At 42.6% G+C, this 15,323-nt stretch overlaps 1 long non-coding RNA gene across 5 annotated transcripts in view; it reads left to right on the top strand.

Annotated features, from left to right (window-relative positions):
* Positions 1 to 15,323, top strand: part of LOC117311813 (uncharacterized) — a 36,816-nt gene that overhangs the window by 18,638 nt on the left and 2,855 nt on the right. The window contains exons 2-5 of one of the 5 annotated variants that reach the window (XR_012331149.1): positions 1,610 to 1,692; positions 10,244 to 10,414; positions 13,429 to 13,493; positions 14,443 to 14,615. This is a non-coding gene — a long non-coding RNA (uncharacterized lncRNA). Of the gene's footprint in view, positions 1 to 1,609; positions 10,415 to 13,428; positions 13,494 to 14,442; positions 14,616 to 15,323 lie in introns of those variants that run through there. The other 4 variants (XR_012331148.1, XR_004526086.2, XR_012331150.1 and 1 more) reach the window with 4 other exon arrangements.

Below are 15,323 nucleotides of genomic sequence, written 5' to 3'. Positions count from 1 at the left end.
GGGCTGCTCATTGCAGTGGATTCTTTTGTTGTGGCGCACAGGCTCTAGGCGCACATGCTTCGGTAGTTGCAGCACGCAGCCTCAGTAGTTGTGGCATGTGGGCTCAGTAGTTGTGGCGCATGGGCTTAGTTGCTCCGTGGCATGTGGGATCTTCCCGGACCAGGGATTGAACCCGTGTCCCCTGCGTTGGCAGGCAGAATCTTAACCCCTGCGCCACTAGGGAAGTCTGTTCTGGATGTTTTGCATCAATGGAATCACACTCTGTGTGTCCTTTTGTGTCTGGCTTCTCTCACTGAGCATCGTGTTCTCAAGGTCCATCCATGTTGTAGTGAGTGTCAGTGCTTCTCTCCTTTTCATGGCTGAGTAATATTCCATTGTATGGATGCACACATCCATACAATGGATGTCCATCACCAATTGATGGACATTTGGGTTGTTTCTACGTTTTGGGTGGGTTGTTTCTACGTTTTGGTTGGGTTGTTTCTACGTTTTGGCTGTTGTGAATCATGCTGCTGTGAACATTTGGGTACAAGTTTTTGTGTGGACATCTGTTTTCATTTCTCTTGTAACTCCATGTTTAACTTCTTGGGGAACTGCCAAACTTTTCCACAGTGGCTGCACAGTTTAACATTCCCACCAGCAGTGCATGAGGTCCACTTTCTCCACATCTTCGCCAACACTCTTTTGTATGAGTTTTTGTTTTCGGCCATGCTGTGCAGCATGGAATCAAATCCGCCCCCCCTGCAGTGGAAGCATGGAGTCTTAACCACTGGATCACCAGGGAAGTCCCCTGTATGAGTCTTCTTTTTTTTTTTAATAAATTAATTAATTTATTTAGTTTTGGCTGCATTGGGTCTTTGTTGCTGCATGTGGGCTTTCTCTGGTTGCAGCGAGCGGGGGCTACTCTTTGTTGCGGTGTTCGGGCTTCTTATTGAGGTGGCTTCTGTTGTTGCTGAGCACAGGCTCTAGGCGCATGGGCTTCAGTAATTGCGGCTCGTGGGCTCTAGAGCACAGGCTCAGTAGTTTTGGCACACAGCCTTAGTTGCTCCGCGGCATGTGGGATCTTCCTGGACCAGGGATCAAACCTGTGTCCCCTGCATTGGCAGGCAGATTCCTAACCACTGAGCCACCAGGAAAGTCCCTGTATGAGTCTTCTTGATCCTACTATGTGTGAAGTGGTATCTCATTGTCGTTTTGATTTACATTTCCCTATTGAGTAGTGATGTTGAACATCTTTTCATCTGCTTATTGGCCATTTATATGTCTTATTTGGAGAAATGTGTATTAAAATCCTTTGTCCATTTTTTTTTTTTTTTTTTTTGCGGTACGCAGGCCTCTCACTGTTGTGGCCTCTCCCGTTGCGGAGCACAGGCTCCGGATGCGCAGGCTCAGCAGCCATAGCTCAGGGACCTAGCCGCTCCACAGCATGTGGGATCTTCCCGGACCAGGGCACGAACCTGTGTCCCCTGCATCGGCAGGCAGACTCTCAACCACTGCGCCACCAGGGAAGCCCCTTTGTCCATTTTTAATTGTTTTTTTTTCTTTCTATTGTTCAGTGTCACTCTCTTTTTCTAAGACTTTAGTAATTTTTTTGTCCATTTTATTGTAGACTGGAGGACTCAGCTTACAACCAAGGAGTCAACTTCTAAACAGGATATTTTTGGAGAAAACACATTTGAGGGCATAAAAATGGTAAGATTCAGAAGGGATAGATCCTGGTCCTTTGCTCTCAGTAAAGTCAGTTGGGGTCAGGAGAGAAATGTGAGGCAAATGACTTTTATTCAAGACAAATTGTATCTCTGGGGAAAGTCTTTGAAAAGTATGAATCAGGAGAAAACTAATGCAAACTTTTTCTGCCTAAAGCCAGTTGGCAAATGTTTTTGGTTTTGAGGTCCGTGGGTTTTCTATGACAGCACCTCAGGCAATAAAGGAAGGAACGTGTCCGTGTTCCAATAACCCCCTTTTTCCCTCCCAGTAACCCTTTATTTACATGGGGTTGGATTTGGCCGGCAGGCCAGAGTTTGCCGGCCCCACCCTAAACCTAACTCAAAAGTTTTTTTTCTGGAACATTCCCAGAAGTAAACATTTCCACAGACGTTCCTCAGTTGGAGTGAGTGTTTGAAGGAGAATTCAGAATTAAACAGGGATCCAAAACTGACTTCCTGTAATCTGCCTCAGGAGAGCCACAAATGTGATTGAGTCTCTGGCAATGCATTCACCCTCCTCGCTTCACACACACTTACTCAGGACCCAGGCACCTCTCTCACTTGCTCACACTCGCCCAGAACCAGAGACTCTGCGTCTGTGATCACAGCCGGGCTCGTGCTGGGGAAGGCCCTATGGGGCAGAAGAGCCTCCAGGAGGAGCCCAGATGTGGCACAAGCACCGGCAGGAAACTTGGGAAGTCCGTCATCCTTCTGGAAGCGTGTGAGAACTCACCAGGGGCAGGCCCTGCAAGGATGCCCAGTGCTCAGAGCCTTCAGCCCACACAAAACATATTAATAATTCTACAGTGAAATGTAGAAAGAGTCATCCTAAGTGGGATAAATAATACTACAAAGTGCTGTACAAAAGTTGAGGTCAGATTTTCCCAAAAATTAATGCAGAAATGATCTTACATTACTGCAAAATGAGTTGCCAAAATTACACATTCAAAGACTTGTGGATTTTGGAATTGCAGATAAGGGTCTGGGGAGCTCTATAAAATTTCTAAACCTGTATGCACCTAATAACTTGGCCTCAAAATACTGTAAGGAAAAAAAGAATTAAAGGAATTAAATTAAATTAAATTAAAGGAGAAACTGCAAAATTCACAGTCAAAATGGGAGATTTAGGGCTTCCCTCGTGGCACAGTGGTTGAGAGTCCTCCTGCCAATGCAGGGGACATGGGTTCGTGCCCCGGTCCGGGAAGATCCCACATGCCGTGGAGCGGCTGGGCCCGTGAGCCATGGCCGCTGAGCATGTGCATCTGGAGCCTGTGCTCTGCGACGGGAGAGGCCACAGCAGTGAGAGGCCCGCGTACCGCAAAAAAAAAAAAAAGGAGATTTAGGCACAACTCTCTGAGTAAGAGGAAGTTCCAGCAGTTAAAAATTAGTTTACACAGTTGTTTTTCAGGTTTTCTCATAGCTTGATCTAATGAACTTACATAAAACTATTAAACCAACAATTAGAAAATACACAATCATAACGAACCCACATGGAGAGTTAACGTTAAAGTAACAACATATTGGACGCATCAGGGATTGCAAGCATCCTTAAAACAATGGCTTCAAGAGGGATCTATAGGGCTTCCCTGATGGCACAGTGGTTGAGAATCTGCCTGTTAATGCAGGGGACACGGGCTTGAGCCCTGGTCTGGGAGGATCCCACATGCCGCGGAGCAACTAGGCCCGTGAGCCACAACTACTGAGCCTGTGCGTCTGGAGCCTGTGCTCTGCAACAAGAGAGGCCGCAACAGTGAGAGGCCCGCTCACCGCGATGAAGAGTGGCCCCCGCTTGCCACAACTAGAGAAAGCCCTCGCACAGAAACGAAGACGCAACACAGCAAAAATAAATTAATTAATTAATAAACTCCTACCCCCAACATCTCCAAAAAAAAAAAACAACGTATCTATAGGGACTTCCCTGGTGGTCCAGTGGGTAAGACATCAGGCTCCCAATGCAGGGGGTCCGGGTTTGATCCCTGGTTGGAGAACTAGATCCCGCATGCATGCTGCAACTAAGAGTTCACATGCCACGGTGAAGAAGTCCGCATGCCACAACTAAGAGTACACATGCTGCAACGAAGATCCCACGTGCCTCAATGAAGACCTGGCTCAGCCGAAATAGATAAATAAATAATTTTTTTTTTTAAAAGAGGGATCTATGTAGTGACAAACAGCAGTGTGGGGACTCCCCTGGTTGCACAGTGGTTAAGAATCCACCTGCTGGGGCTTCCCTGGTGGCGCAGTGGTTGAGAGTCCGCCTGCCGATGCAGGGGACACGGGTTCGTGCCCTGGTCCGGGAAGATCCCACGTGCCATGGAGTGGCTGGGCCCATGAGCCATGGCCGCTGAGCCTGTGCATCTGGAGCCTGTGCTCCACAACGGGAAAGGCCACAGCGGTGAGAGGCCCGCGTACCGCAAAAAAAAAAAAAAAGAATCCACCTGCCAATGCAGGGGACATGGGTTCGAGCCCTGGTCTGGGAAGATCCCACATGCCATGGAGCAACTAAGCCCATGCACCACAACTACTGAGCCTGCGCTCTAGAGCCCACGAGCCACAACTACTGAAGCCCGCACGCCTAAAGCCCAAGCTCCGCAAGAAGAGAAGCCAATGCAATGAAAAGCCCACGAACCACAACAAAGAGGAGACCCCACTCACCGCAACTAGAGAAAGCCTACACGCAGCAACGAAGACCCAATGCAACCAAATAAATAAAAATTAAAAACAAAAAACAGCAGTGTGACCTGATTTTGTTGGCAGGTGCAAGAACCTACTCACATGGTAAAATGGCACAGGACTCCACACACATGTAAATACACACACACACACACACACACACACACACACAAATGTGTGCATGAGAAAATGGCGAAATCTGAATAAGGCCTTTGTATTGTACCAAAGCCAGTCTCCTGGTTTTGACACCACACTGCAGTTACATAAGATGTTACCGCTGGGGGAAGCTGGGGAAAAAGCACACGAGAGGTCTCTGTACTATTACTGCATCTTCCATTGACAGATGAGCAGATAAAGATGTGGTACACATATACAATAGAATACTACTTGACCATAAAAAAGAATGAAATAATGCCATTTGCAGCAACATGGATGGACCTAGAGATTCTCATACTAAGTGAAGTAAGTCTGAAAGAGAAAGACAAATACCCAATGATGTCACTCATATGTTGAATCTAAAACAGGACACAGATGTACTTACCTACAAACCAGAAACAGACTCGCAGACATAGAGAACAGACCTGTGGTTGCCAAGCGGGAGAGGGGATGGGGAAGGGCTGGACTGGGAGTTTGGGATTAGCAGATGCAGACTATAATACATAAATGGATAAACAACAGGTCTTACTATACAGCACAGGGAACTATATTCAATGTACAGCAGTAACAATGTCCTGTGATAAACCATAATAGAAAAGAGTAAGAAAAAGAATGTATATATACACTCCTTAACATGGGAAAGGAAATAGTCACCCAAGTCCAGGAAGCACAGAGTCCCATACAGGATAAACCCTAGGAAAAACACACCAAGGCACATATTAATCAAACTAACAAAAATTAAATTCAAAGGAAAAGTATTCAAAGCAGCAAGGGAAAAACAAAAAATAACATACAATGGAATCCCCATAACATTATCAACTGATTTTTCAGCAGAAACTCTGCAGGCCAGAAGGGAGTGGCAGGATAAACTTAAAGTGATGAAAGAGAAAAACCTACAACCAAGATTACTCTACCCAGCAAGGAACTCATTCAGATTCGATGGGGAAATCAAAAGCTTTTCAGACAAGCAAAAGCCAAGAGAATTCAGCACCACCAAACCAGCTTTACAACAAATGCTAAAGAAACTTCTCTAAGCAGGAAACACAAGAGAAGAAAAAGACCCACAAAAACACACCCAAATGGACTTCCTTGGTGGCGCAGTGGTTAAGAATCTGCCTGCCAATGTAGGGGACACAGGTTTGAGCCCTGGTCTGGGAAGATCCCACATGCCATGGAGCAACTAAGCCTGTGTGCCATAACTACTGAGCCTGTGCACAACAACAACTAAAGTCCGCATGCCTAGAGCCCATGCTCTGCAACAAGAGAAGCCACCACAATGAGAAGCCCGTGTACCATGATGAAGAAGTTGCTGCAACTAGAGAAAGCCCGCACACAACAAAGAAGACCCAGTGCAGCCAAAGATACATAAATAAATTAAACAAACAAACCCAAAAGAATTAAGAAACTGGTAATAGAAACATACATATTGATAATAACCTTGAATGTAAATGGATTAAATGCCCCAAACAAAAAATATAGACTGGCTGAATGGATACAAAACAAGACCTATATATATATATATATATATATATATATATATGCTGTCTACAAGAGACCCACTTCAGACCTAGGGACACATACAGACTGAAAGTGAAGGGATGGAAAAAGATATTCCATGCAAATGGAAATCAAAAGAAAGCTAGAGTAGCAATACTCGTATCAGATAAAGTAGACTTTAAAATAAAGACTGTTACAAGAGATAAGGAGGGACACTACATAATTATCAAAGGATCAATCCAAGAAGAAGATATAAGAACTATAAATGTTTATGCACCCAATATAGGAGCCCCTCAATACATAAGGCAAATGCTAACAACCATGAAAGGAGAAATCGACAGTAACACATTAATAGTAGGGGACTTTAACACCCCACTTACACAAATGGACAGATCATCCAAACAGAAAATAAACAAGGAATCACAAGCTTTAAATGACACAATATACCAGATAGGTCTAATTGATATTTATAGAACATTCCACCCAAAAGTGGCAGAATACACTTTCTTCTCAAGGGCACACAGAACATTCTCCAGGATAGATCACATCTTGGGTCACAAATCAAGCCTCGGAAAATTTAAGAAAATTGAAATCATGTCAAGATCTTTTCTGACCACAACACTATGAGATTGGAAATCAATTACAGGAATGCAGCAAAAGCAGTTCTAAGATGGAAGTTTATAGCAATTCAATCTCACCTCAAGAAAGAAGAAAAATCTCAAACAATCTAACCCTACACTTAAAACAACTAGAGAAAGAAGAACAAAGAAAACCCAAAGTCAGTAGAAGGAAAGCAATCATAAAGATCAGAGCAGAAATAAATGAAATAGAAATGAAGAAAACAATAGCAAAGGTCAATAAAACTAAAAGCTGGTTCTTTGAGAAAAACAAAATTGATAAACCTTAGCTAGACTCATCAAGAAAAAAAGGGAGAGGACGCAAATCAATAAAATCAGAAATGAAAAAGGAGAAATCACAACTGACACTGCAGAAATACAAAGGATTATAAGACTATTACAAACAACTATATACCAATAAAATGGACAACCATGAAGAAATGGACAAATTCTTGGAAATGTACAATTTTCCAAGACTGAACCAGGAAGAATTAGAAAATATAAACAGACCTATCACAAGTAATGAAATTGAAACCGTAATTACAAATCTTCCAACAAACAAAAGTCCAGGGCCAGATGGCTTCACAGGCAAATTCTGTCAAACATTTAGAGAGGAGCTAAGGCCAATCCTTCTCAAACTCTTCCAAAAACTTGGAGAGGGAGAAACACTCTCAAATTCATTCTACGAAGCCACCATCACCCTGATACCAAAACCAAAAAAAGATATCACAAAAAAAGAAAATTATAGACCAGTATCACTGATGAACATAGATGCAAAAATGCTGAACAAAATACTAGCAAACAGAATCCAACAGCACATCAAAGGGATCATACACCATGATCAACTGGGGTTTATCCCAGGGATGCAAGGATTCTTCAATATATGGAAATCAATCAATGTGATACATCACATTAACAAATTAAGGAATAAAAACCATATGATCATTTCAATAGATGCAGAAAAACCTTTTGACAAAATTCAACACCATTTATGATAAAAACTCTCCAGAAAATGGGCATAGAGGGAACCTACCTCAACATAATAGAGGCCATATATGATAAACCCACAGCAAGCATCATACTCAATGATAAGAAACTGAAAGCATTTCCACTAAGATCAGGAACAAGACAAGGATATCCACTCTTGCCACTCTTATTCAACATAGTTTTGGAAGTCCTAGCCACAGCAATCAGAGAAGAAAAAGAAATAAAAGGAATACAAATTGGAAAAGAAGAAGTAAAACTGTCACTGTTTGCTGATGACATGATAGTGTACATAGAAAATCATAAAGATGCCACCAGAAAACTACTAGAACTAATCAATGAATTTGGTAAGGTTGCAGGATACAAAATTAATGCACAGAAATCTCTGGCATTCCTATACACCAACAATGAAAAATCAGGAAGAGAAATTAAGGAAACACTCTCATTTACCATCGCAAGAGAAAGAATAAAATACCTAGGAATAAACCTGCCTAAGGAGGTGAAAGACTCATACTCAGAAAACTATAATACACTGATGAAGGAAATCAAAGATGACATAAACAAATGGGGAAATATACCATGTTCTTGGATTGGAAGAATCAATATTGTGAAAATGACTATAGTACCCAAAGCAATCTACAGATTCAATGCCATCCCTATCAAACTACCAATGGCATTCTTCACAGAATTAGAACAAAAATCTTACAATTCGTATGGAAACACAAAAGACCCTGAATAGCCAAAGCAATCTTGAGAAAGAAAAATGGAGGAATCAGGCTCCCTGACTTCAAACTATACCACAAGGCTACAGTAATTAAGACAGTATGGTACTGGCAAAAAAACAGAAATATAGATCAATGGTACAGGATAGAATGCCAGAGATAAACCCACGCACATATGGGCACCTAATTTATGACAAAGGAGTCAGGAATATACAATGGAGAAAAGACAGCCTCTTCAATAAGTGGTGCTGGGGAAACTGGACAGCTACATGTAAAAGAATGAAATTAGAACACTACCTAACACCATACAGAAAAATAAACTCCAAATGGATTGAAGACTTAAATGTAAGACCAGACACTATAAAACTCTTAGAGGAAAATATTGGAAAAACACTCTTTGACATAAACCACAGCAAGATCTTTTTTGACCCACCTCCTAAAGTAATGGAAATAAAAACAAAAATAAACAAATGGGACTTAAAACCTTTTGCACAGCAAAGGAAACCATAAACAAGACAAAAAGACAACCCTCAGAATGGGAGGAAATATTTGCAAATGGAACAACAGACAAAGGATTAATTTCCAAAATATACAAACAGCTCATGGAGCTCAATATCAAAAAAACAAATAATCCAGTTAAAAAATGGGTGGGGGCTTCCCTGGTGGCGCAGTAGTTGAGAGTCCGCCTGCCGATGCGGGGGACACGAGTTCATTTCCCGGCCCAGGAGGATCCCACATGTCGCAGAACGGCTGGTCCCGTGAGCCATGGCCGCTAAGCCTGTGCGTCCGGAGGCTGTGCTCTGCAACGGGAGAGGCCACAACAGTGAGAGGTCCACGTACCGCAAAAAAAAAAAAAAAAAAAAAAAAAAAGGCGGAAGACCTAAATAGACATTTCACCAAGGAAGACGTACAAATGGCCAAGAGGCACATGAAAAGGTGCTCAACATCACTTATTACTAGAGAAATGCAAATCAAAACTACGAGGAGTTATCACCTCACACTGGTCAGAATGACCATTATCCAAAAATCTCGAAATAGTAAATGCTGGAAAGGATGTGGTGAGAAGGGAACCCTCTTGCACTGTTGATGGGAATGTAAATTGATACAGCCACTATGGAGAACAGTATGGAGGTTCCTTAAAAAACTAAAAATAGAACTACCATGTGACCCAGCAATCCCACTACTGGGCATATACCCTGAGAAAACCATAATTCAGAAAGAGACATGTACCACAATGTTCATTGCAGCACTATTTACAATGGCCAGGACACGGAACCAACCTAAATGTCCATCAACAGATGCATGGATAAAGAAGATGTGGCACATATATACAATGGAATATTACTTAGCCATAAAAAGAAAAGAAATTTAGTCATTTGTAGTGAGGTGGATGGACCTAGAGTCTGTCATACAGAGTGAAGTAAGTCAGAAAGAGAAAAACAAATACCATATGCTAACACATATATATGGAATCTAGGGGAAAAAAATTGGTACTGATGTACCTAGTGGCACGGCAGGAATAAAGAGGTAGACATAGAGAATGGACTTGAGGACATGGGGTGGGAGGGCAAAGCTGGGGCGAAGTGAGAGTAGCATCGACATATGTACACTACTGAATGTAAAATAGATAGCTAGTGGGAAGCAGCAGCATAGCATAGGGAGATCGGCTCTGTGCTTTGCGATGATCTAGAGGGGTGGGATAGGGAGGATGGCAGGGAGGCTCAAGAGGGAGGGGATATGGGGACATGTGTATGCATATGGCTGATTTGCTTTGTTGTGCAACAGAAACTAACACAGTATTGTGAAGCAATTATACTCCAGTAAAGATGTATTAAAATAAAAAGATACATGTACCCCTATGTTCATAGCAGCACTATTTACATTATAGCAGCACTATTTACAGTAGCCAAGACATGGAAGCAACCTACGTGTCCATCAACAGATGAATGGATAAAGAAGATGTGGTACACACACACACACTGGAATACTACTCAGCCATAAAAAAATGAAATAATGCCATTTGCAGCAACATGGATGGACCTAGAGATGATCATACTAAGTAAGCCAGAAATGAACTTATTTACAAAACAGAAACAGACTCACAGACATAGAAAACAAACATGGTTATCAGAGGGGAAGGTGGGGAGAGATTAATTAGGAGTTTGGGATTAACAGATACTACTATATATAAAATAAAGTCCTACTGTATAGCACAGGGAACTATATTTAATATCTTGTAATACTCTATAATGGAAAAGAATCTGAAAAAGAATATATACATGTATAGATAGATAGACAGATACATGTATAACTGAATCACTTTGCTGTGCACCAGAAACTATCACAACATTGCAAACCAACTATACTTCAATAAATAAAAAGCTTTGTACTTTAGCACTTACATTTTGATCTATAATTCATCTCAAAATAATTTTTGTTTATAGTGTGAAATTGGGATTAGAATTTATTTATATATGGATTTCCAGGTGTTGCAGAACAATTTCTACCTTGTATTGCCTTTTGGCAAAATTAATTGAACATATATGTAGGGTCTACCACTGGATTTTTAAATTCCATTTCATCCATCAATTCAACTATCTTTTAAAAAAAAATTTTAAATAAACTTATTTATTTTTGGCTGCATTGGGTCTTCGTTGCTGTGCTTGGACTTTCTCTAGTTGCGGCGAGCGGGGGCTACTCCTTGTTGCGGTGTGTGGTCTTCCCATTTCGATGGCTTCTCTTGTTGCAGAGCACAGCCTCTAGATGCACGAGCTTCAGTAGTTGTGGGACGCGGGCTCAGTAGTTGTGGCTTGCAGACTCTAGAGCACAGGCTCAGTAGCTGTGGCGCGTGGGCTTAGTTGTTCCACGCATGTGGGATCTTCCCGGACCAGGGCTCGAACCCATGTCCCCTGCATTGGCAGGTGGCTTCCCAACCACTGCACCACCAGGGAAGCCCAATTCAACTGTCTTTATGGCAATACAACACTGTCTTGATTACTAGATGTATTAGTTTGTTGGGGAAAACTAATTGGAAGTATTCAGGGATGTGAACATTGCCTTCAATTTTGACTTAGATATAAATAGTAAATATGCACTGTCAATTGAGAAGGAATGCACAACCTAAAAGTTGAGAATTACGCCTTTCAGATAGGTCTAAGGGACTGCTCCAAAGAGATAACGGAGGGGCCAGAATATATATGAGTTTTGTTTTTTTTTAAATTTTATGTAGTTTATTTATCTGGTTGCGCTGGGTCTTAGTTGCACCAGACGGGCTCCTTAGTTGTGGCAGGCACTCTTAATTGTGGCATGCATGTGGGATCTAGTTCCCCAACCAGGGATGGAACCCTGGCCCCCTGCATTGGGAGGGCGGAGTCTTAACCACTGGACCACCAGGGAAGTCCCATATGAGTTTTTGCAAAACAAAAAAATCCCCAGGTAGTCAGAACAGCTAATTAAAGGAAACCAGACATCTTTTAAGTTAGTGAATTTAGCACTTTTCTAGGTAAGGGAAGATGCGGAGTCTGGGCTTATTTTTATTTTTTGAACTTTATTAATTTAAGTATAGCTGATTTACAGTGTTGTGTTAGTTTCAGGTGTACAGCAAAGTGATACAATTATACATATATATCTATATTCTTTTTCAGATTCTTTTCCATTATAGGTTATTACAAGATATTTAGCATAGTTCCTGTGCTATAGAGTAGGTCCCTGTTATTTTATTCTTTTTTCTTTTAAGACGCTATGCTAGTTTTGCAGTACTGTACTTGTTTTGTGTGTGTGTGTGTGTGTGTGTGTGTGTGTGTGTGTGTGCGTGTGTGTGCGTGTTTTAGTTTTGGCTGTGCTGGGTCTTCACTGCGGCATGCAAACTCTTAGTTGTGGCACGCGGGATCTAGTTCCCCGACCAGGGATCGAACCGGGGCCCCCTGCCTTGGGAGTGGGGAGTCTTACCCACTGGACCACCCAGGCAAGTCCCTCTATTCTGTTTTAGTCTGGGCTGATTGAAATAATTCCTTTCCTATGCACCTTAACCATCTAGGGCCAGTATCCTGCTTTTCTCCATCCTGAATCGCCCCAGGGTGCACCGCTGAGGGCGGCTGCAGGGGCTGCTGGTTGGCCAGGCCCAACATCCTTTGTTTATTGATGGGGCAGGCAACATTCTTAGTCCAGGACAGGCACTGTCAGGGCTGCCTGAACAACTGCGTTTTGAGCACAGATGGCTTACAAGATGACTTGCATATAAGGGAGTGAATTGAGCATAACATGAACTTCACATTTGTTTGGGTGCAGTTTTCTCCGAGGGAAACACTAGGTGAGCTTAAGAAACTGTACACAGTGACTTCCCTGGTGGCGCGGTGGTTGAGACTCTGCCTGCCAATGAAGGGGACACGGGTTCGAGCCCTGGTCCGGGAAGATCCCACATGCTGTGGAGCAGCTAAGCCTGGGCGCCACAACTACTGAAGCCCGTGTGCCACAACTACTGAGCCCGTGCGCCACAACTACTGAAGCCCGTGCGTCTACAGCCAGTGCTCCACAACAAGGGAAGCCACCGCAATGAGAAGCCTGTGCACCACAAGGAAGAGTAGCCCCCCGCTTGCCGCAACTAGAGAAAGCCCGGGCGCAGCTACGAAGACCCAACGCAGCCAAAAATAAAATTAATTAATTAATTAATTAATTTTTAAAAAAAGAAAAGAAACTGCACACACTCGGTTGAACAGAGCCTGGTAAGAACACATAGACACATACACACCACAGGAAAGGCTTTTCAGGGTAATTCCAGGAATAGTTTCTGAAATTTCAAAGGCGGCAGAATTACACCCAACCCTGCTTAGTAATAAATAATAGATGGTACAAGTTATGAAGAATTACCACAAAATTCAGGGTGGTGGTGACCGCTGGGGGCTGGGGGAGTAGCAGTCAGAGTGGGGCACCCTCAAAAGACCAGGAGTTGCCTCAGTCTGTTCATAAGTGTGGGTGCCCAGTCTATGGTGCCCGTTTATTATTTATTCCTTAAGCTTAGCGAGAGAAAAAAAAAAAGCACAACCTAAATGTTGAGAATTATGTTTTATTTGGCAGATGTTCTGAGTACTCAAGCCCAGAAGACAGCTTCTCAGATCACTCTGAGGGACCGCTCCAAAGAGGTAAGGGAGGAACCAGGGTACAGAGAAGTTTTGCAACAAAACCCAAGTAGTTGGAACAGCAAAAAGATTACTGTTAATTAAAGAAAACCAGGGAGTTCCCTGGTGGCCTAGTGGTTAGGATTTGGACTTTTCACTGCAAAGGCCTGGTTTCGATCCCTGGTCCGGGAAGCATCCCGCATGCCACTCGGTGTGGGCAAAATACAAAAAAACAAATTAAAAGGAAAAAAAAAAAAAGAAATCCAGACATCTCAAGTTAATGAATTTAGCACTTTTCTGGGTATGTGAAGATGCAGGAGTCTGGGCTCATTGACATCATTCCTTTGCTGTGCACCTTGACTGTCTAGGACCAGTATCTTGTTCTTTCTAATCCTGAGTCCCCACCCCCCCGCCCCCAGTGTGCACCGTTTTGGGGGGTGGCTGCAGTGGCCGAGGACTTGGCGGGCAGCAGCCCCTTTGTCTCCATCCTGAGTTCCCTCCTGGCTCACTGTTGGGGCTTGGGGGCGGCGGGGTAGGGCTGGTAGTGGCTGATGGCTTTATGGCCACAGCACCCTTTGTCTGCTGATGTGGCAGGCAACATTTTTCATTCACAATCTGAACACGATTTTTTTAACTTAAAATGATTAAATGTAGCGTACAACATTTAGTGCATTCTTTTCTGAGTGCCACGTATTGTACTTCTCCATAATATTTCAAACGCGATTTTAAGCATGAAACAATATCCAGTTTTCCAATATTTTCTTCACCATATTAGGTCACCCCCTCCCAGTTTTTTTTTTTTTTTTTTTGCGGTACGCGGGCCTCTCACTGTTGTGGCCTCTCCCGTTGCGGAGCACAGGCTCCGTCCCTCCCAGTTTTGATTCCAATCTTGGTTTGGAAGAGCTTCTAAAATCTTTCATTCCGGTCCCTTGAAACTTAACCATTGTTTTGTTTTTGTTTTTGTTTTTTACAGATGTAAGGGCAAATCAAATTGAGAACAAGAGCCCTAACTCTCCCTGTTGAAAATAAGGAAAGAGATTTATCCCTTCTCCTTTTGGTAGAGCATTTTCTTTAGAGAACGTGTGGTGGGGTAAATTCTTTCTCTGTCCTTTGAAATGTAAATAAACCTTTTTAAAAACTAAATAAGGCTCTTGCGAGCTTTACCACCCGGGAGTCTTTCGGGAGGACCTGAGAGCCTTCTCCCTGAAATGCAATTGTCAGGGGAGCCCGTGCCCCTCTGTGCAAAACTCCCTCCTGTCCTAAAGGTAAAAGTGGGTTTTGCCTTTGAATAAAGTCAGTTAACTAACACAGACGGTCACCCAATTACCAGGAGGAGTGAATTTGAACTAAGCGTGACCGATGCTCTCGGGGTCTCTCACCTGAGGACTGGTTATGGCTTATCTTGAGAACAGGTATTCATGAGTTGCATCCATTTAGCTCCAAAAGGGGACGAAATGTTTTTCTGTTTTTGCAACCTCTTAGCGGATTGCCTGCCATGTGCCTCACATTTTGGCTTAGTGCTGTCAATAATAAAAGTTTTTTTTTTAATTTTTATTGGAGTATAGTTGATTCACAATGCTGTGTTAGTTTCTGCTGTACAGCAAAGTGAATAAGTTATACATATATCTACTCTTTTTTAGATTCTTTTTCCATATAGATCATTACAGAATATTGAGCAGAGTTCCCTGTGCTATACAGTAGGTCCTTATTAGTTATCTGTTTTATATATAATAGTGTGTGTATGTCAATCCCAATCTCCCAATTTATCCCTCCCCCCTTTTCCCCGCTGGTAACCATAAGTTTGTTTTCTACACCTATGACTCTATATCTGTTTTCTTTCTTTTCTACATTTGT

Source organism: Tursiops truncatus, chromosome 3, assembly GCF_011762595.2.
Source record: "Tursiops truncatus isolate mTurTru1 chromosome 3, mTurTru1.mat.Y, whole genome shotgun sequence".
NCBI lineage: Eukaryota > Metazoa > Chordata > Mammalia > Artiodactyla > Delphinidae > Tursiops > Tursiops truncatus.
Note: the sequence above shows the minus strand (reverse complement) of the source record. Positions and strands in the feature narration are given on the sequence as shown.